Source organism: Micrasema longulum, unplaced genomic scaffold (assembly GCF_059751315.1).
Source record: "Micrasema longulum isolate JH-2025_06_02 unplaced genomic scaffold, ASM5975131v1 h1tg000930l, whole genome shotgun sequence".
In the NCBI taxonomy this organism is placed as follows: domain Eukaryota; kingdom Metazoa; phylum Arthropoda; class Insecta; order Trichoptera; family Brachycentridae; genus Micrasema; species Micrasema longulum.
In genome coordinates this window covers 306,624-328,303 of record NW_028278121.1, presented here as the reverse complement: position 1 = coordinate 328,303, position 21,680 = coordinate 306,624, and the positions used below count along the sequence as shown (strand labels likewise).

At 30.8% G+C, this 21,680-nt stretch overlaps 1 protein-coding gene and 1 long non-coding RNA gene across 2 annotated transcripts in view; both read right to left on the bottom strand.

Moving 5' to 3' along the window:
• The window catches only part of LOC148278083 (protein GDAP2 homolog), a 202,617-nt gene extending 189,781 nt beyond the window's left edge, over nt 1-12,836 (bottom strand). Inside the window, exon 1 of the mRNA XM_088231898.1 lies at nt 12,712-12,836. The gene's annotated coding sequence lies outside the window, so the exon portion shown is untranslated. The remainder of the gene's footprint in view (nt 1-12,711) is intronic.
• A 2,984-nt stretch (nt 12,837-15,820) lies between these two features.
• On the bottom strand, nt 15,821-18,082 carry LOC148278082 (uncharacterized). Its single transcript, XR_015823291.1, has 2 exons — nt 17,818-18,082; nt 15,821-16,085 (listed from the first exon to the last, which is right to left on the bottom strand). It is a non-coding gene; the product is annotated as an uncharacterized LOC148278082 (long non-coding RNA).
• Between the last annotated feature and the right edge of the window lie 3,598 nt (nt 18,083-21,680).

Below are 21,680 nucleotides of genomic sequence, written 5' to 3'. Positions count from 1 at the left end.
CCGCCACAGATCTCCTTTTTGTTCTGCAAGTTCTAGGACCAACTATCACATGCATTTGCCTATCCCTAGGCGCCACATATATGGTAATCAGTATGAGGACATGACTGATATATTTGGTTCTGGACTTGAAAGTTATAAAACGAGTCTGATTTCTTTTTTTTCTCTCGCAATATAACTCTTTTACTTTTCTTTATTTATAATAATGTTTTTCTTTTTTGCTTTTTCATATATATGTATTTATTTCTTTAATATTTTTGGTTTCCCATGTGTATTTAAGTTCTTGTTACTATTGTTATAGTTATGCAATTTTATAATTTTTTCACTATGTATTTATGTATGTATTTTTTTTCATATTTATGTTCAATATATATCAAAGGCTACTTATGTCGTTTATGAAAAAGAAAAAAAAAGGACTATTTGATTTTATTAATTACGTCACAGTTCTCCTAAAATTATTAAATGTATCGTTAAAAATATTAATATCAGCATTACTTTCTACACAATTTTATGATCTAGGCAAACATGGCAAGTGTTTTTAAGCCAATAGGATAACATAGCTTGGTTCTTAAATTCTCTTTGCTGTATAAACTTATAGAAAATGTTTTTAAAGATTTTATTAACTGTCATAAGAATCTTCGACAGAGGTGAAAAGTATCTGTTGTTGGCTCTAAAATTTCCTACGGCAAAGACAGTATTAGTACCTACGGAAATTACAATTAGGCAGTAAGTTGAAGTTAAGAGGGTGGAAATGTTTATTATTTTGACTTTTAAATAAAATAAATAAAACCATACAAAACAACCCTGTTAAGTAATTATTGTACTTTAAATTCAGTTGACCTAATCGGATAGTTGATCACCCAGAAATAATTAAATTCGCAGTGTAAAAATGTTTGTTTTTATCTCGTAAAAAACAATTATCCGCCATTTAAAATTAATTAATCTTTGTTATTTAAATTTTAACAATTCCGTTTATAATTTATCATATTATAATTCAATGTTTCCGATAACCTCAACGCGGAGTTATTTATTGCTTTGCAGGGGAGTATTGAACTAAAGTTCAGTTAATCGTAAAAAGAACAACTACGTCATAAGTTCGTAATTTGTAAAACACCACATACCATACACAAACATTGATTCTATCCATTGAATTGTATATTTCATTTAAAAAATCCAGATGTAACACTGAGGTGTAATTAGATAGAGATGAAGCTTCATACAACGATAGTTTTAAATTATGTTCTGAAAAATGAGCGTTGTCGCGTCAACATTGCTATTATATTAAATAATGTCCTTGGTATTATCCTTGCCTCTACCCGACCGAGTTTTTCCAGGGTATGCTTGGCTACAACAGTTTAGAGACTAGACGGAATGTGTATTTGATCACACATTTTTATTGATTGTTGCGCGGTATGATCGATAATTCTGAGATTATGATGAGCATTGGTTTGTATGTTCCTGATAATTACCTATGACAGCGTCAGCATAGATTATTTCATATTCCGATATTCAGGACCGACCCGCCTATGGTTATGCCTGTTGGAAGGGCTACCGCTATGCTGAACAACATCGCTCTGGATATTGATCTGTTCCATGTATCCGAAGGGGTTTTCCGGAGCAGGATTCTCCTACTACTTTGACATGAGTCTCTTTCGTGCATTTTTTTTCTTTTTTAACATATGTACGTATTGAATATAATATGCTTGTTATGTATATGTTATATTTAAAATAAATGAATTGAATTGCTGTGCAAAACGCAAAGTAGAGTACAAAAGAGTTACTGTCCATGCCAGTTTACTGTTAATTCGAAGCTATATTATGTCGTGCTTTTTTACGCTGCTTTGATTTACTTACTTCCGAAACTTAAGTTGGATGGAACACAAAACAGGTGCTTAGTGCTGCATCTAGTCCATACGTATACATAAAGCTTATCAATGAGCTTTAAAAGCGTTTTTAAATTATTAGCAAAAGTAAACATTATCTACTGATTTTTACAAATTATGATTAAAAAAGTGATTCCACAAACAAATTTAAAACTTGAACCACCGGAAAATACTTTTTTAAATGTTTTGTATGAACATAGATTAGATACCTAAATAAATCTTTAAAAACCGTAGAACTGTAAATATCTTCTAAAATATATAAAATTGACTAACAACAACAAAATAAACGTAAAATATGTCAGGAAATTAAATAATCTCAATAAATATAATTTCTCCCTATTCACATCAAGTGGCGCATAGAGCACTGAACTATTACTCCAATTGCAATGTGCCTGAATCTCTTTTGTAACATAGAAAATAAGGTGATCAGTCCTACAGTTCTGGCGCCAATCCAATGTGTTGAACCACCTGTAAAATCAATCACTCATGTTCATTCTGACAGAAACCTAACCTAAGAGCTTAAGCATGAAAGGCTAACGCAACAACCACTATAATATGAGGCGGACTTATCTCCACAAGATCCCTTTTTCATATTTCTTACTCGAAATTAGTTATTGAGTCAAAAACATTCGTCGAGGCTTCTGGTTCTATTTCACATACAGAACTAAAAACAGACACGAAATGACTAATGGGCTGAAAGACTGCGACGTAATACATAGATGGTGTTATGCAAAAAAAATGTGTCAAGCCACAAAATTGAAAAAATAATTCATTGGAGTCGGAATAATGATCGAAAAGTGATATTCTTACTTTGAAAAAATAGTTTTATGAGTTTCAACATACAAATTTTCTGTAATACCTCGACGGTTTAGCTAAAAAACCATGCAACTGGACTAAAAACTGCCTAAAAACGTATCGTTGTGAATTAAGATCCATATGTGGCTAACGTGAAAACAATATTGCAGAAATAATATGTTACCCCGCAATAGACGTTTTCTTTGACAAAATTGCTGGCAAGTTTTGTCTATTACAAATGGCAGATATCTTTTTGAGCATTAAGAATTAACTTATTAACCATTATTGGAAGTAAATCTCGAGGTATTTTTAACGTTTGGTTTTGAACATGAAGCTTTTACTTCAATTTTTTTTTCTCAAGAAAATCTATTAAAAAAAAAAGTTTTTCTTTTAGAAAGTGACAACATTTGTTGTTGTTTTAATTTAATTTCTTATGCAGTATACAATAAAACGAAATATAAGTTGGATGTGTCTACTTTTTACCTAAGATTTATTCCTAAGGGATTATTCGCAAAAGTTGGAAGAGTATTATGAAAAATGACAATTTGTTATTTTGGCATTTTATGTTATATTACCGACACATGCGGGCCATAGGTGAGCGGTGAGCATGATTAAAAAACAATGGTAGTTTAAATATGTTCCGATGTCTGCGTGTTCTCAATCCCGCATATATTTTTTCTTTATTAGGAGGCTAGCATCTACTTTATCGTTAAATATTTTATGCAGAAATTTTATATCGAAAACAATGCGGCGTTTTATCAGGGAATCAAAATGAAAAAGAGTTAGAAGTTGCTCGTAATTTAAATTTCAACGTGGGTTAGAAATTCACGACTTATATCAAGGGGAATTAAGGAACTTTTTTTGAACAGATTCTATCGAGTTTATATGGTTTTGATAATGTGGACTTTATACGCATGAGGCATAATCAAGATTAAGTTCTTTTTATAGAATAAACTTATCACCCAAGCTAAATGATTACTCATTTAAAAAAATAAATATGTTAAATATCAATTATCCCAGTTTAGGGTTAGTGTGGCTTAACTCATTTTTGCATAAAACCATCCACATAAATATAGTATTGGAAGTATATTATTTAAAATAGTCCCAGTACAAAAATATGAGTAATGAACGTAACTAATCTGTTATATTTTTGTGGCCGGCACTTACAATTAACGAATATTTGCACAATTAATGCGGATAAAATATTCATATCACGTCATAGGATTTACACTTCTATGTCCGTGTGCGCATATTACGGAAATTTTGTATGTATGTGTGAAATACGATCATAAGCCAAGTGTGGCCAAATGTTCCATCATCATTATGACAAATCCTCCTCATCCACACCCACACTGGGCTTAGTGATGCACTAACCACTGGAATATTGTACGAATAGAAGCGAATTGAGTTAAGATTAAAATGATGTCTTTGACAAAGATTGAACATGCAGTTCGAAAATTAGATTCCATTATTAAAAAATACATATTAAAATCGCTGCGTCTTGAAAACCGGCTAAGTGCATTCTTAAGGTGATTCTTAACAAAAATATGAAACTAATTATTCATAGATGGCGCTTTTATAATTTTTTATTCAAAAATACCATGTTTACGTTTATTTTCAATAGAAATTTTACCAAACTTGGTTTGCGGAAACTTTTCACTATATTGATTGTAACAAATACCATAACAATATAATTTAGGTCCTTTTGACAAAATGGTGTACAAAACAAAAATTTATTTATGTTATTTTCATATTTTCGTTTCGAATCACCTAAAATACGTTTTTATGACAAAGAAGGCAAAAAATTATTTTTACCTACAATTAAAATGATAACGTACCAATTTTCATAATTGTACAATAATAAAATACTAAGTAAAAACAAAAAATCTTTTTTATTTGCACCATAACAGGCCCAATAACAGTGGTGAATTAAAGCACAGAACACTCCGACTTGAGAAAAATTACATTTATATTTGTGTTCTAACCAGAAATCGAAGCCGGAGCCTTCCGTGTGTGAGTCAACCGTCTTTACCACTATACTACAAATGCCGCCTAATATTCCCAGACACTGCTATTAAAATTTGCGATGTATTTGTTTCTTCTACACTTTTTTGTGTAAAAATCATTTTTCATATTATCATTTTTCAATACTCCGATTTCCAAGGCGTAACAACGATATAATATATTTTGAGATGGCCAAATAGAGTGTTTGGATGAGAAGCTAACAAATGAGGAAGCGTCTGCCTAAAAAATACTCGTCACTCTCAGTAGTTACCACAATACTCCCAGAGTTTTCGCTCATATGTAGCAGTAACGAGAAATAAAATGTATTTCACTGAGTTAGAGGGGGATAGATTTAAGATACGAATAAACTTACGAAACGAAGGTATAACGTGCTAGAAGGTCTGTATTTTTCATTGTTCTTCACTACAGTTTAATGCCCGTATGCAGAGACAAACTTTAAGGTGAGGAGAGTACATTCTATTGTCTTCACCTTCGGGTTATTCTTTGCATTTGAAATTAGAATGTACTTTCCTCACCTTAAGTTTTGTCTTTGCATTCGGGTATAAGTTTTGTTGGTAAAAATGACGTATTTTAGAATTAATAAATGAAAATAAATTATCATTGGATATTATTTTACGGTGAAAATTGCTTGATTTTAATGTTTAAAAAATGATAAAAAATTTACTGAAACCTAGATTTTTTTCTTGTAATAATTAATTTGTCACACATTCTTAAAAATATTTACAGGTCTGTCAGGAAAAAAATAAACATTACCTAAGCTATGCCAAAAATGCGTAGAGTGCACTTTAGCGCCAAGAATTGAAATATTTTTTATTTATTTCACAATACGCCCGAAGAGCTTTTAGAAAAATAGCACAGGTAAGTACACACATAGTAGTAATAAGAAAAATCTGTATATTTTTATTTGTTTTAAAAGGAATAACCCACCAAGCGTCTAATTTAGACACTTGTCAGCAGGCGGGAAAGAGAGGGTATAAAGGAGGTTATGAAATTACACCACAACACTCAGACTAATTGAGAAAATAATCTTTCATGGATTTTTTTCTAGCAAATGGCGGGAATCGAACCCGCGACGCAAGATTTACAGTTGGCCGTCTTACCAACTGCGCCACGGCGCCTGTATGTATTTTTAAGATGTTTCGGAACCAAAAAAATGTTACAATGCAAACAAAAGTACTAAATAGCGTACAAAAAATAGAAAAGTAGTTTACAAATAAACACGTAAATTCACCCGATTGTTTTTATAATAGGATTTTGACGAATTTTTACTTTGAAACAGAAAGTCTATAAAATTGAACGAAAAACCTTAATATTGCAAATATCATAGAATTAAGAATAGTCCAGAAGGAGCGTAGAATCATATTTGAATACATCGGACTGTGTCCAATTATTCCCCCACTTAGACAAACTTTCGCCGCGCGCATACACGTTAAGTCGCCGGGTAATGTTGCTTCATGGGAAAAAAATAGATCATAACACAAATGTTAACTAAAAAAAAAAGTAATCTGTTCATTTCTCTAAAATTTTATTGTGCACGCGAAAACATTGATTGATACAACAGATTAGATAAATAAATGGTCATTTAATAAAAGTAATTGAATTTATGAACTTTGAACATAAAATAAAAAACAAATTTTATTTGACACAAAACGGATATTTTTATATCATGCTACATAAAACTTGATGTTTTAAAGATAATGTCGTTCAAATGTCCCCCACAGCGTTGTTTAATCCGAGGTCTAATTTTCATTAGTTATTTTATTAAATGAACAAAGTAGGGTAAAAAAAAATCTACACGGGCAACACTAAAGAAATTTCCATTTTGTTTCTTCGACAATCTGACAGATAATAAAATAATTCAATTTTTAAGTAATTCATTTGCTACTTAGACATTCGTTTGTTAATTACACGTGAAATGTGATGCCATCCTGTTTCTTTAAGATAATAGCAGTATTTCTACACTTTAAAAGTACACAAAACGGCATAGTTGAATTCAAATCAAGAGTTGCGTACTGAGCGACGTCTACAAAGAAACTAATGAAGCAAAACGTAAACCAACTCATTTATGAGTAGTTGAGTCACCTTCTGTTTGATGTGCGTATGCGGTTTCTGGACTATTCTTAATTCCATGGCAAATATATTAGGCATTTACTTTTGATCCTCGGGCGTCAATATTTATATAATGTAAAATATTTCATTATCTTTGTTCACTCACAATTCATTATTTCCATTATTGTTTGCAGTTTTTTATCATTATTTATAACCCGGATACAACCAAAATCCACAGATAGTTGTAAAGCTTACGTATCTACTATTTACACACGTTATATGATATATGAGTTTTGTCATATCACATGATATGTCTAGGATACGCTTTCAGCCGAGTGCAGAAGAAATAACCGTATAATTCAGAGATAAATAATTCGAATTGAAATGCATGAAAGTATGATGTCAGCCTCGTGTTGTAATGGTCAGCGCATTTGCCTGCCATGCAAGAGGTCTCGGATTCGATTTCCGACATGGGTGGAATGAAATATTTATTTTCAAGGGTGTTTTCACAATAGAGTATTTCATAGTCCTTGGACTAGTACCTAAAGCGTAAGACTGATCACCTTACCTTAATGTAACAAAATTGATCGAGATACGCTGCGATTGGTGTACCAATCAAGTGCCCTATGCACCATTAGGTGCGGAAAGGGAATGATGATGATGATGTGCCATCAACAGATTTTTCAACAAACACGACTACATGTTTCAGGAAAAAATCACGCCTGATAATGATGAAGTTCAGTGGTTTTTTTAAAAAAAATCGTTTGTTAAAAGACTATTAAACTAAGTCAAAAAATTTTTTTTCAATTTTTAAATATCGTTTTTTATTTCTGAAATAACTCCGCGTGTAACGTCAGAGGTTCATTTCCGCTTATTCTCATTCAATTCTTCCTATTGGTCCAGAAGCAACAAACAGACCGGAAATTTTCCATATCTCTCAGATCATATGTTGATTTACACGAACCAGTGACGTCATACAAAGTGGTGCGTTTTTATCGAAATATATATTTTTTTTTTTTCCGTACATTTTCAAGAAACTTTTCACTGCAATTAAATGATCTAATTTTTACCCCGCGCAAGAAAACATTTTTTGTATCCAACTTTCCGTAGGGCTTTAGTTTCTCATTATAAAAGTCAATTAGAGAATTAAAGTATGGAAGGCAATTACCTACGAATAGAAATGCCATTTTCTTCGTGCTAGAAACGAGTCTATTTAATTATTCGTCATTTACCCTAGACGAGTATTTCCAGCTCCTTAAGGTCCAAGGTTCCTTCTGGCCTAGTCAATGACTGCATTAGTTTTCACAAAGATATTGCATATTTATTGAATTGGCACCGGAAGCGTATTACTGATCACCTTATCTACAATGTAAAAAAAATGGTTTAGATGCGCTGCACAATTGGAGTTCCAATTCAGTGCCCTAAGCATCACTAAGTGGCAGATAGGGCAATGACGATGGGTAGATCGCACGGAAGCAGGCCTCTGACTAGTTGGCCACCCCTACGCTAAGAGATAGGGACTATTGATTAAATGATTTAAATACGACAAAGTCAATATGTATGTAATGTATGTATGAAACTTTTTCGAATAATCTCTTGGGAATAAATATTAGTTAATAAGTAGACACAAACAACTTATTTTTCATTGTATTTTTCACTGTATAAGAAATTTAAAAAATATACACAAATTTAAAAAAAAAACAAGAACAAATGTAATTCTATCTATTTTGTGTAATTTTATAATTGAAGATATTTAAACATGTGAAATTATAACCGCGAATACCTTCAAATCGTATGTTTTCAAGTCTGTGTCTTTGATGAATCACCTTATGAAATAAAATTAAAAATAGACAATTAGATTTCAAAAATAATGTTTCATTTTCAAGCAGGACTGAGTCCGCCAATTTTAACGAGGTTCAAAATCTCGCAACTCGGCGTACCATGTTGGATATGAGTTTTCTCTACAAAATTGTTAATAACCTAATTGATAGCCCAGAAATTGTTAGAGGCATTTCATATCGAGTCCCTGTCCGTAGAACTCGTGTACTCTTCGACATTCCTAACCCAATGACTAATTATATGAAAAATAGCACTCTTCGAAGAATACAGATTACCTATAATGACAGTTTTAGTGACATCGACATACTACATCGTAAATACCATATTTTTATTAGATCTGTAAAAGACATTTTAAATTTATCTCCTGCTTGACTTTTGACTTTTAATTTTTTAATTTTAACTTTTACTTTTGATTTTAGTTTTAATATTTAATTTCAACTCCTATTTTATACATTCATATGTACATCTACTACCCGCATCTAATTAATTTTTGTTGGTTGTATATTTTTACTCAGAAATATAAATGTTCATGAAAGCAGAGAGAGAGGGAGAAAAGTAAAGTTGGAGCTATACAATGTCTTCTCCCTTTTATGTACTTTATATTTAATATTTATTTGTTTCCTTTATTAGAATGTAATTATTTTTTCCCTTCTCCTCCTGCATTCACAATAAATTATTGTGAAATCTGTAATTGGTCTTGCTTTTTTAAATTGTTCTTTGTATCTTGAATGTATATAAAAACTGTATGATTTCCTTAATAAATAAATAAATAAAGAAGACAGGTAAGCATAGGTAAACAATAACATAATTGATAATTGTAAAAATATCATTTCGTCATTATCATTTCCCTTTTTGCACCCAGTGGGGCATAGGGCACTGTATTTTTAAACCAAATGCAGCATATTTTGATCATATTATATTACATGAAGGTAAGGTGGTCAGTCCTACTATGGGCACTGGCAACTCCAGGTACCAGGCCCGCCAACTGCGGCGAAACGTAAATGCAAATCAGACTCTCTCCGTTCAAAACTGTTACCGGTTGACCGACTCGACACAGCAACGGACATTTATCGTAAACGTGAATTTAATTCTCTCGTCCATTATATTCAAATCTTTGTTAGAACAATTAAGTCATACAATTAGTAAATAAAATTCCTGATAATACGTAAGAGAATCTTTCATTTCAATACATGTAACCGTGTAACAGAACTTCTGGTAAGTCCTATTCAATTCAATTCAAGGGCTTTTAGCCTCATAGAGTTACAGATACTCTTTTTTTGCAACATTTCTCTCTTTTTTTTTAATGAATAAATAAATTGATTGAATAAATTAATCATCAATTCACTGGAAACAGCTCACTTCACTGCGCTTCCTTCGAAACAACCTTCGAAATCAATATTTCACATCCACCCTGCCTGAAATCGAACCCAGGACCTCAAGAATGGTAGGTAGACGCGCCAACCACTTCCCAATGTGGCCAAATTATCTTCATTCGATTTTCTTATCTAGGATTTTTACCTGAGGGCAGCCAACGAGTCAAAAATACTCGTCCAGTGCTCTATTTCTATTTCACACACAAAACTGTATTCTTCATCCGCCTGGGCACAGAAATATCGTTAACTCTCTCAGTATCAAAAGAATCCACAAAATATGGTACGGTTTAGTGGGTTTCGTTATATTTCCTCTTACATTTTTTCTGTTCATGTTTACCTTCTTAAATAAAAATAAATACAAAAAAAAACAGATATATCTATTTAAAATATTTGTCCTTTACTATATATTTTTTTAATTCTAGTTCTTTCAAATTTCTAGTTGTATAATGTATTATGCTGTAGCAGTAATAGTATAGTAAGTATTTACTATAATTTGTTTTTGTTTTATCATACAAAAATAAATAATAAGTGGAGAGCAAACAATTCCGAGTAAAAATAGCATATTTTGTTGGTTTGTAGGCGGTAAACAAGGAACGATAAGGAGTGAACTATCGCGGTATTCTGGCGCCGGAAAATACGGCGTCTTCCGTCAACAATAATCACACAAAAATACCATGAATCACGGTCTTTCAATAAACGTAGGTGACGATAAACTTCATACTTATTTCTTCACTAATATTATACGTATGGCTGAAGTCTTTGATATGTAAGTACTAGATTAAACACTAGAGACAAATCTTTAGTTCAAAAACTTATTACAACATATTATGAATTTATTTATTATCTAAACTGCCGCGCAGAGCCTTAATCGCCGCCACTTCCATTTGGTCGTTTTTGAGTTATTTATTGATTCGTAATCAACATATTAGCTCTAAGTGTATGAAACTCTTTTTTTGCCACGACATCCAAGATTTTGTAAATTAAATACCTATGCATGCAACAATAATTAAAATACTTACTAAAATGCGGTTTAAAAAACAAAATTAATACTTTTATGTGTATATTATAACCGCCTTGAAGCATTTGAAATGTGGATCCACCGTAGAATGTTAAGAATATCTTGGACCGATATGATAACCAACAAAGAAGTATTACGCGGAGCCAATACTAATAGAAAACTATTCCCCACTGTTAAGCTCCGTACGATTTCATATTTTGGCCATGTGTTGAGAGGTGATAAATATGCCATACTTCAGCTTGTCATGAAGGAGAAGATTGAGGGACGTAGAGGGGTTGGAAGAAAACAGCTTTCCTGGCTTCGAAACATCCGAGCATGGACCAGGATTAGAACTGTGGAGGAGCTGTTTCGCACTGCTCAGGATAGGGAAGCTTTCTCCCAAGTGATCGTCAACGTCGGGGGAACACGTGAAGAAGAAGAAGTATATTATGAAAAGATGTTCAAAAGGCAGTATGCTAAATGTTACTCAGTGTGTAAAGTAGCCACCTAAGCCAATCAATGACAGGTCATAAGCAGTAAAAATGCCTAGACTTCCATATTCCCTTCTCAAAAATGTTTTCCTTCCCCGTTGCAACAAATTTCGACGTTTTGATTCATTCAAATCATATTATAATGATTTAAATGCATCACTTGTTTATTTGTAACATTCATGGAAGAAGTAAAAACATGAGTTTTCAGTAGGTAACTCACAAATGTTGATTTTGAAGTAACCTTGTTGCAGTAATTACCCAGCTATATTTTAGTTCTAATAATCTAAATATTTTAAAGACGTTTCTAGCCTCTTTAAAAATTTAGGCAAATCATTAAATAAGTACTTATAAGTCTTTATAATAATAATATGATGGTTGTGAAAAGAAAAATTAATATTTTACTCCAATATAAACAATATTTATTATGAATATGTGAGTTAACGAAATATTATTTTGTTTAATCTTTGAACAGATGGTGTCCTTGAAAGATCTCAGTCAATACAGGTTGCGGACTAAGGGAACACTTGTAAACTCCTAATAAAATAATACACCCTCTTCAAAGGGTGTAATACTACGATATAATAATGTTTTAACTACATTTTTAGAATTTACGAGTACAATTTTTACTACAACAATTTTTAGACGAGTTACACTTGAAATATTTAAAACACGTTTATTAAAAAAAGAAACAAAAGCTGTTAAACCACCTATGAGAAAAATAATTAAAATATTGAAAAACATTTTTTTTTATTAAACTAAAGCTTGCATATGCGATTATTTGAGCATTGTTTTTGCAAAAACAAGATATTTCAGTGATACTTTTTGAAATTACGACGTATTCTAAGTAAAAACAAATCATTTGAATGTGAGAATTCATTAATTCTGAATCAAAAATATACAATCTGATTTTTTATTTTAACTTTTAAGGGTAGTGATATGAAAACAAAGCATCGAATAAGCTTTTAAGTCCACCCCAAAAAAAACCTAGTTGAGAATTATGATATTCAAGATGAAGCTTAAAAGAACAAAGATTTTTGTTTAATTTCTATTGTGTATATAAGTTATAATGTTGAGTATATTTTTAATTTATATAGTGAAACATGACAAAGATTTAACAGTTGTTTTAATGAGATTTGCTCCCGCCCGTACAAGGAAGATGGTACATCATTTGACATTGGCCTCTAAATTCAAGAGGGCGGTAGACAAGGAAAACTCTTAAAATCATACTATTCCCGCCTAAATTATAATGTAAATATACTCACACGTCTTCTCTCAAGTCCAGTAGCACTTTATTTATTCACTTATCGCGACATTTAATCCCATATTTGACAATTCATCGCGACAGAACGTTAAAACACAACCACCTATCGCGAACTCGGTGGACCTCGGCTCTTTTCGTGTATGCTCGGCTCACCTCGATTCCGTTCGGCCAGGCCCGCCAACAGCCTGCGTCCGTGATGGCGTAATTAGCATTAGCTTATTGAATTCGTGATTATTTTGTGATAGTAATAGCAGCTGCTAAAATAATATGCTAATTTATTTTCATTTAGAAATAATGTTTTGCTCAAATTAAGAGACAGGAATATAACACTATTTATTCATAGCTTATGTCTTTACTCAACCATATCTCTTCAGATATCGACATCTTTCGTGTGACTGAAAGAAAGTTCAGAGATGATAGCTTCCTTTTACTCAAATTACTGGCAACTTTTATTTGACTATTTTATCACATTTAAATTGTTTAGCATTTTATGTATGTTTTGAATGTATTTTTGTAATGCACATAAACGTATCAAATAAATAAGAATAAATAATAAAATAAACACATTTGCACTTTTACAAACACAAAATAAAAATTACAGTATATCATAAATTGACAACTTATCGAAAAAAAATATACGTGATATTTTCCTCATTCAAACCTTAAAAACATAAAAAAGTAAATATTATGCTTAATTAATGTAGATTCTTTGTAAAACCTATTTAAAGCAATGTTATTTATTCAAATTGCTTACTTCCTAAAACAAAAATTCACGCACTCTGTTCATATATTTCGAAATTGATACTCTATGCTTAATTAATATGCTTAAATATTAAGCTTAATTAATGTACATTATTTGGAAAACCTATTTAAAGCAATGTTATTCATTCAAATTGCTTACTTCCCAAAAAAAAAAATTCACGCAGTCAGTTCTTTTATTTCGAAATTGATACTCTGAATCCTTATGGCAGTTGATATTAATTACGTTATTTAATTTATTGTCATTGCAGCACAGCAATATTTTTTTTAGCATTTGATATCATGAATGTAATAATCAATAGTTATATTTTTGTTTGTTGTATGGTAGTCTTTATAATCAATTTATTTATTTAATCATCAATATATTCTAAAACATGTTTTTAGTTTCTGTTTTCAAAATTTGCATTTTAAATCAAACTTAATCATTTTTAAAAAAAAACTTATTAATAAAAAAGTTTAAGCTATGATATGAACGAAAAACACTAAGATTTCCACGACGAAGAAATTCAAATGTTGCCCACTCTTAAAAAATCAAGGATTTGAAATTGAGCTTATTTATACAATAAAATATATTAATCGGCGATTAATCGCTATGGAATTTCGTCTGCGGAGTTAATTAATTTCATATGCTAATGAGAGTAAGTAAAAATAGCAAAAATTGCTGTCACTACCACCAACAGCCTACAATACTTCGAACTACAACCACGCCTCACGTCAGACCTGTTATGTCTAGTCATGAAAAATCACAAAGAAATAATATTACCGATTTCATATGTTAAAATAAAAATTATCTTTTAAATCCGTAACAGCAAAATTCTCCATCTACCTAGTTTCATTAATAATAAAATGATTAAAAAGTTAATAAAATTATTGCGGACAAAACATAATGTTTTTACGTCGAGTAAAACCTATCGGAAAATTTTATAAGCTTAACCGCAGGAATTTAAAATTTTCCACTACTGGGTACAACTGAAAAACCTAGATGTCTCTAAACGCGTAGCAAAGACTCAAACCATACTGTAAAAATTGGTGTGATGAATGTAATAGATAGTCCATTTGCCGAAAGAGAGTGCTATATATTATATTATTTACATACATTGTGAAAAATAATGTATTACAATAATTTATTTACCGTAACATCTTATTATTTTTAATATGCTTAAATAAATTACTTATTTAATTTATGTTCTTATGACAAACCGATACGAGTGTAAACGGTAAAAATAAGTCAGAAATGCGTTAATCTGATAATTTTCAACTACCGCTGTAATCATTGAGAATTTTTTTAAATTTTATATAACCATCATTATTCCCTTATTTGAAAACTAATGGGGCATAGGACACTGCATCCAGGTACCAACCGAAACGTATATTTATAATGTTTATTACATGGTAATAACATGATCGAATTTGACGCATTATGATATATTTAATATTGATGTATTATTATTGCATATTTATATACCTACATAGATGTTATCCATTGTCAGTAAAATAAGTAGAAGTATTTGAAATAAAAGTTCATTAAAAAAAAGTTTTTTAAAATTAAGTTTTTTTTTTACGACATTACACGTAAGTAAATAATTACCATCGACTGACTTTTTTATGTTTACCGGTTTCGAGACGTACTCGTCTCTTCATCGGGACACTAATTACACTAACGTGGAAATCTCAATTTACACCTTCACTATAGAAGTATGTTGTTGTACCGAATTGATTTTTTTAATGTTCAGAATCAATAATAGTTTTCCACATTTTTAAGTAAGTAAGAAAATATAATGCATACAAATTAAAAAACATATGCCTAATGCATACATAAAAAAGGGAAAAAGAAAAAAAAGGCACTCACGTGCCAACCCAACTATAATACACATTAAACATCGTAGTAGTTGCACTCTATTGCTATATTACAGGTTCGTACAACTAACTTGTTTTGTATGGAAGAGTTTGCATGTTTGTGTAATTAGTGTCGAAAGTACGTCTCGAAACTGGTAAACATAAAAATGTTCGTAAATGGTTATCTACAATTGTTGACAAACATTTAATAAAATTTACAAATTACAACTGAGATGTAGATCATTTTAGAGGAGGAATATGGAAGTCTTGTCATTTACAGATCTTGTGACTTGTCGTTCGCTGGATTATGTTGCCACTTTATGCACTGTGTTCAAACATGGGAAAATGGTGAATGTTACAATGGCCACTTGAGGTAGCCAATAACAGGTAATAAGCCCTGTAAATTCCTAGACTTTCATATATCCTTATCTCAAATGTTCTTCCCCTGCGTTGTGATGTGACAACCAATTAACATAGCTTAAAGTTGTGTACATTAAAATAGAAGAACATTTGGACAAACTCAAAATATTTTAAATTTAATAAAATGTTTAAATAATATATATTAACAATTAATTAACATAATACAATCACATTGAGTAAGATTATGGCATTAAGGGTGATGGGCGAAACTCTTAAATATGAATCCATGTTCTGTTGTTGACTTTCCACTGTCGTCTGATGATGGAAGTATAAGGGTCAAAGTAACAATAATCATTACACATAATACTACCACCAATGACAAGCCAATGTAACGCAGGATCATCTGCTGTCTGATGACATCTAAAACAAATAAGCAAAAATTTATATTTGAAGCACTTGCTTTGTAAGTAAGTAAAATTAAAACATTTTGTTTTAACCACTTATTATTTATATTTGAAGCATTGACTTTGTGGTCAAACATTTTACTAAATGTTATGAAATATTTGTGAATAACCACTTATAAACTTTCCTATGCCTACCGGTTTCAAGACGTTCCCGTCTCTTCGTCAGGACACAAATTTAACCAACATACAAAACCCATTATACATCTTCACCATAGTTTTTGTTCAAAAATATAAAACCAACATTATATGCATTAAGCACATGCACTGATTAGGACATACATGCACTGATTAGATTATGAAAAAATAATGTTGTTTGCGAATTCGGAGAAATTGCTATTGTGAAGTTCCTCCTTCCATCCCCTCTCCTTTTTTAAAACTATTTCTCAAACAACATAAAAAAATTTCATAATCTAGTGCATGTTTGTTCTAACCTGTGTATGTGCTTATTAAAATGCATATCATGTTGGTTTTATATGTTTGTGCAACAACTAAGGTAAAGGTGTATAGTGGGTTTTGCATGTTGGTTTAATTGGTGTCCTGACGAAGAGACTGTTACGTCTCGAAACCGGTTAACATTTTCTTTATTTAAATACCGACCAGTTGCGGAGCTACATGTGGTTTTTTACGTCGGTACTCGGTTTAACCCGCGGCTTAGCTCAAGTGGTATTACGAAAAAAATAGTTCAATAATTAGTTTTTTCGTTTCACAAAAATGTTTTTTTCCCATAGAATGGTATATTTTTCATGATAAAAAGTAGTCTGTATCGATTGGCAGACCTCCAACTTTTGCCAATTAGAAAAAAACGTCGATCCGTTAGTTTATGGCGACGTTGCATCGTCATTCTGGTTTAGAATTTATGTGTTTTTCTAATATGAATTTTCCCTAACTAGAGATATTTTTTTTGGAATGAAAAGTTGAGACACTTTTCAGCTCTCTAGCTATCCCTTAGCAAAAAAACGTCAATAGGTTGTTGCGACGTAAAACAATAATATTTTTTTCCATTCAGAATTTTCCTGAGGAATTGATATATTTTAGTTAAAATATTTATAATTAACACTACACTAGAAAAGTCAAATATTAACTGTGTAAAAAATAAACAAATACAAAAGTTTCGAGGAAAATTATATGACATTCGAAGCGTAAAAATATGTTCTTAAAAAAAAAGTTGCTTAAATCTGAATATTTTTTTTACTATGTGACTTTATATTATCATATATTACAATGTTTAAAAATACTTTTAAAAGATTATTTTTTTAACCACAATATAACAAGCATTATTTTAATTTCCTTCCATTTACTAACTCTTAAAGCTTCCATTGTCCAGATTATAAACTAGCAAAAGTCACTAAACCAAATTTTAACCATCTCGCCTTATTAAAAATATTCTGGATACTTTTTAAAATATCAGAAGAGGAAAGCTACTATGGATTTTTAAAAATGATATTAATAAGTTATGTTGTTTACATAAAACGACTAAAACACCAAAATCGGATTTTCCTTTGTCGCCAAAATTTCAAATTGGGATTTCTCAAAATGATATATTTTCCTATGTGGCTTTTGTCTAAACGGTGATGATTCGTAAAATATATTTTTCGACATGGATTTCTCCTGTGAGGAATATGTTGTTAATGTAATCTCAAGATACATTCTGGTTAAATATAATATCAATAAACAATTTTTAATCTTACCTAATTTATCAACTTCTGAAATTTAATTTGAATATGAATATTTTTACGTCGCTGTTTTTAATTTTATAAGTATACGTATTTTTCCGAAACGCATCAGTTAAATTTATCAGTATTCACATAAGAGTATCCAGTATGATTTACTTAAAGACACGCAGATTTAAAAATCTTCGATTAAAACAATATTTACTTTAAATAATTTATGTAACAACAGTAACGGAATCATGTTATGTTTTAATATCTTTGACATTTAAAAGCTAGTCTTTTATTTTATCCGTCACTGAACGTAACTATGTAAGTGGGTAGATTAAATAATCATTTTAGGTAGGTACCTTCTCAGTTTTATAAAGATTCTAAACTGAATTTAAAATCAAAGACAAATTGTGGGTTGATAAGGTAAAGGGAGATAAGTCAACGAATATACCATAATATATTCGTTGACTTAACTCCCTTTACCTTATCAACACAGACTTTAAGACAGGGAAAAAAAGTATTTTCATTTATTTTTACAAAACAAACAAACCATCACGCCGTTTCCCCGTAAGAGTGGGCAGAGAGGATAAAACGCCACATCACTCTATCTTTGCATACAGATCTCGCATCCTTACATCTTCTACATCCATACATCTTCTCGTATTTGTTGGATTTTGTCACGCCATATCTTTCGTTTTCTTTATTTATTTATAATTTTACAAAAAAGTCAAGTCTACATATATGTATGTACATATGTAAATATTATTAGGTCATGTCTTGTTATGTCTTGTCTGGTTTGTAAAGTAATCGTGTACTTTTTAAAGCTGATTTTAAATTTGTTTCCAATGTAATTTTTAAAGAGTAAGATAAGTCATTGTAGTGTTAAAGTCATCGACTAGTTAGTACACAGACTCGCCCTGAGCCCTCAAAAATGATGACACTTAACTGATAGCGAAGTGCTCAGCGATGCTCACCGCGTATTTAGTGGTTCTTCGACCGCCAGCCAGGTGTGACGTTCAGAATCGAATCAAAATGCCACCTTGAGTCATGAAAGCGCAAAAAAACCTCTCAGATAAATATTGTTTAAATAATTAAGTAACTTTTCATTGGAAAATATTTGTTCAACAGAAATTAACATAGCTTAAAGTTGTGTACATTAAAATAGAAGAATATTTTTTTGTAAACGTCAAACAATGTCTATCGGCGCATTTACCAAGCTCTTTTCTTACACACAGGGATGCACTGATAGAAGTACATAAAAAATATTATAAATGTGAATGAATATTATTTTTGCGTTTTAAAAAATCAAGTAAAAAGGAATGAATGGGTCAAAATTATAAGGAATTGATGGAACGAATCTGATTGGGATCCACCAAAAAAAAAATGTTTGTTGTTATAATTAAAACACATTTTTTTTAATTCCGAAAAAAGGTAGACTCCAATTTTTGGTAGTATATGCATGGTAGTTGAATGCAAAAAATGGTAAAAAATAAACAAACTTAGTAAAAAGGAAATTTGGCTTAGTTTAATAGTCTATTACCAAATAAAAAAAATATTCATAAAAAACCACAGAACTTCATTATACGTAAATTAAAAAAAAAAAAATGCCCGCTGAAGGAATAAATAAAATAAAAAATACAACATAAAATTAGCATTGTAAATAACAGGAAGGTAATATCATTAATCAGTCGCATTAAATTTACTATTCGATTGCATGCTAATTTTAGTGCACAAATTCGTATGAATGAAAATGGCACCGAATACAGGTTGGAGCATATTTCACAATGTATTAAAACATTACTTCGCCCACGAAAGGTATTGTTATATTTGTTCAATATGTCACGACCTATTTATTAAGGTAGGCGTATTCTCTGATACTTTCCCAAAAAGGGACAGTTCCTCCAGTATGTATAGATTTTTAATCAAAATTTAATATGTTCTGTGCTCAAACAAGTCTATAATCTCTGCTAAAATATTATTTATTTTCTTGACAAAATATTCCAGTAAGCATAAGATAACATATTTTTTTAATAAAGTGACAGGTTAAGTCAATTTTATTTAGAACTCACTTTACACATTAAACAAAGAGAATTTTAAATCAAATAAAATATATTCGCGAAGGTCAAAAGTGAATTTCGTAATTATCTGTGAAGTGGAAAAAGTGATAACTTGACAAACAAAACTGCATAACGCAAACCTATTTTTTTCGTATCTGGTTAATCAACTCGACAATCGATGTGTTACTTATAATCCAATTCAAATATAAAGTCTATGTATGTGTGTTTATACTTTGTACTTACTTAATCTTTGTATTTATTTTCACGTGCTTGCTAAAGTAGTATACAAATACATAATGAGATCAAATCACGTTTCGTGAAAAATTTGTCAAATTTTCACATGCCGACTTAGGGCAGGTTTTGTGCTTCTATTTGAGCATTGAAAAATGCGTCGCGTCAGTTGAAATAAAATCGTGACTTATATATATTTCAACGGCGGTGGAGACCTTTTGATAAGAGAATAAACAATTCTAGGGATTTGCAGGGTTTTTATTTTTCCATACACGTATTATTTACAAAGAAATATAATTACAAAAATACACTTTAGAAAAATACATCATAAAATTAAGCTATAACATGAATTGGAAAAATGCCCACAAAGACTACAGCGTCTGAGCGTGGGCCATTCCTTTTTTACTTATTAAAAAGTTTATAGCACATATATATGGTATGACATGTCTATGAAAAGAAAAGAAAAGAAAAATAACGTTTTTGATCTATTACGAGCTAATTTTTTTAATTCTGTGTTTTGTATCTAGAAGGGCTAATTTCAGATTATTTATTTTTCTTGCAGTTTTTTGTAGAGGGTCGATGCCAATTTATTTATTTTTTTATCTAACCATTTTTTTCACATGAACATGAGTAGTATTGTTTATAATATTTTTTTATCAAAGACGTCAACCAGTTCATTATAACGCCACAAAAAGCTAAATAATACATCTTCTCTAATATTACGATTTACGTTACTGGGTTTTATAGTTCCAAGCCACAGAATTTACTTTACTATTAAAATTAAGTTATATTAAACACAAGGATAATCGTGTCTTTTTTTAAACTGCTATATTTTTGTTTATTTAGAAAACACGAAATTTTATAAAATATTCTGACGGAGTTTTTGGAATCCATTCCGGGACAAGTAAATAACAATATTTATTTACGAACGTACCTTTTGCATAGCGTGCTTGAATGTTTGATTATCTATATTAATGTGTGAGTACCAGTCGGTTAACCAAGTAAACTTAGTAATTCCATTTGTGTGAGTTAGTACGCAGACCGGAAAATTTAATTTATTTATTATTTAATGGAAGTCAGAATTATTTTACGGGTTATTTAATCCATAACGTAATGTAAACTGGATGTAAAATAACATGACAACTTTAAAGTTAATGAATAGAAAGCAGGTAGTTGCGAAACTGCTGATTTATAAAGAAAAATCAGTAATTTTTCAAATGTACAGGAGGGCTGAAAAACGACTAAATTTCAAAACAATCAACAAATTAATAATAAATCTCCATTCTAAATGACACTGTTTTTTTTCTATGTGAATTTACTGGAATATTAATTGAAACCCCCCCTTCCAGTCCCTTCTCCCACCTGGCTACCGAAATATGTCCGTATTGAGAGTTCTGACTTTAAACGGCATCTGGGTGCCTAAAATTGTGCACGAGATCTCTCTCTAGTATAGTTATTGGGAACATATTATAAACTGATTTATACATAGAATTAAGAATAGTCCAGAAGGAGCGTAGATTAATATTTGAATACATCAGACAGTGTCCAAAAATCCCTGCACTTTGCCCCATTTTTGCCGCGCGCATGTGTGAAGTCTTCGCGTAA